The following is a 2,045-nucleotide window of genomic DNA, read 5'->3' as shown; positions in this document are numbered from 1 at the left end:
AATGGACATTAATATAGTGCTTTCCTTATAGGGAATTGTACAAGTAAAATAAAACATAAATTGCTTAAAAGAATTTGGGGCATTAAGTAAGTATTCAGTAAACATAACCTATTTTTATAGTGATATAGGAGAAATATGGATCTTTGAACTCAAATGATTCTGGTTTTCAATCATTTATTCCTATATTCCAAAAGATTTAATTTCCTTTTTCTTTGTGTTTGGAAGTTAAGGTACAATGATAAAGGGATATGATCCTTCTTTCAGGGAGCTACTTAGTGGAGATAGAGGGATAAACATAAACACATATAACTAAGGATCATGAGGTCTGATAAAAATGTGCTTATTTCAGTAGGCATACTCAGAGTGGTCAGTTCTGTGTGCAGACAAGGGAACATTTTGTGGGAATGTGACCTTTTGTTTAGGACTTAGGAGAGGAATACATATCGCTTGTCGGAAGGTATGCAGTACATGTGGAGTTAGGGACATTTTAGGTGTAGGTAGAGAGAAGAAGATGATGGAGAGAATAGAGGTATGAAATAATATTGTAGTCATTATCTGTTAAGTTACTCACTCTTAAAAGTTATAGCTGTTAAGTTACAGCTAGAGCAGAGGAATTGGAGGACAGGGTTCAAGAGAGGCTAGATAAAAGTTCTGTGGTCATTGGAGGGTTTTTTTTTTGTTTGTTTGTTTTTTGCTTTTTAGAGATTTTCGTATTGGAAAGGTTATCTGGAATCAATGTGGAAGGCAAAATGGATTGTTATAAAACCATGGGCAGGGAGGGTAACTTGTAGACTATTGTCGTAGTCTGCGTGAGAAATCGCAGATTCATGAACTAATACAACAGCACTGAAGATGGAGGAAGGGAAAAATTGTGGTAAATACTAAAGCACCAAATAGACAGGATTTGTTTGAGTTGCAGTAAGAAAAACCTCACAAAATGATGGTACAAATGAAATGAGATATTTAAATAAAAGTACTTTGTAATATATAAAGCTCGGTATGATTTTCAGTTGTTATCTACATTTGCGATATATAATCAGTGACTTTAAAGACACAATTAATATTTGTCCTACAAAATATAACTGCTGTCTTCTTTTTAAATTATATTTTTAAATGCAATCTTTGAATGTTTGTCTGAAGGTTGTCATAACAATCCTAGTATATTTGTAGGAATATATGACACCTTCATAAGTGTTTCCACAGAACTCAAACTTCTTGTATACTTAAAATGTCTGATCATATTGACCAAGTCTTAAAATTTTACCAGAAAAGAGGACATGTTTACATACACACACATACAATCAGGTTAAACCAAAGGAATTATTGAAGTAGTAGAGTTACAGACAAATTTTCATAGTGCTTTAACTATTTATAGGAATAAAATTGGGGGCATAATTCAAAGTGGATTCACACGGTACTAATTTTAGAAGTGAGGCTAAACTTGCCTTCTTATGCATAGTTATCTAGGAAGCAGCAAATTAATTTTTAAGTGATAATCATTTTTTTTTCCACAGCACTAGCCAAAACTTTTAGTGGCCAAAATCCTGTGAACCTTTACAGACAACTGCCCTATGTGAAATCCAGGTCTTTGACCCATTTACTGTTAGAGGAATCCAGCCATGCCTGGCATGAGTTTAAAAACATTGAGAGATCTCTTTCTCATATTCCACATTTTGGGCCATATATGCATTGACATTAGGTCTGCTGCATCTGTTCATGCATTTAAATGAAAGTTAAAGACTTTCTCTTTTGATCAAGTTTTAGTGTTTTCATAATTTATATTCACCACACTATTCTACAAGACTGTGTTTGAGCAATTTTCTCTGTTTTATCTGTCACTGGTATTTTTATGCCTCTTATTCTGCAGCCTTTAAGATGTGATGTGAATAAAAACAGCTTTCTAAATAAAGATTGATTGTCTGGTAACAGTTACACAATCAACAACAGGCTTCATATGAGACTTTTAAAATGCATATGTTGGTTTAAATGATAGAATGGCACATGTTATAATTTATTGAATTGTACACAAAGCAATATCCTCATGT

The sequence above is a fragment of the Giraffa tippelskirchi genome, chromosome 4 (assembly GCF_054371585.1).
Source record: "Giraffa tippelskirchi isolate mGirTip1 chromosome 4, T2T-mGirTip1v1.2.pri, whole genome shotgun sequence".
Classification (NCBI taxonomy): Eukaryota; Metazoa; Chordata; class Mammalia; order Artiodactyla; family Giraffidae; genus Giraffa; species Giraffa tippelskirchi.
This window is presented reverse-complemented; position numbering follows the sequence as displayed.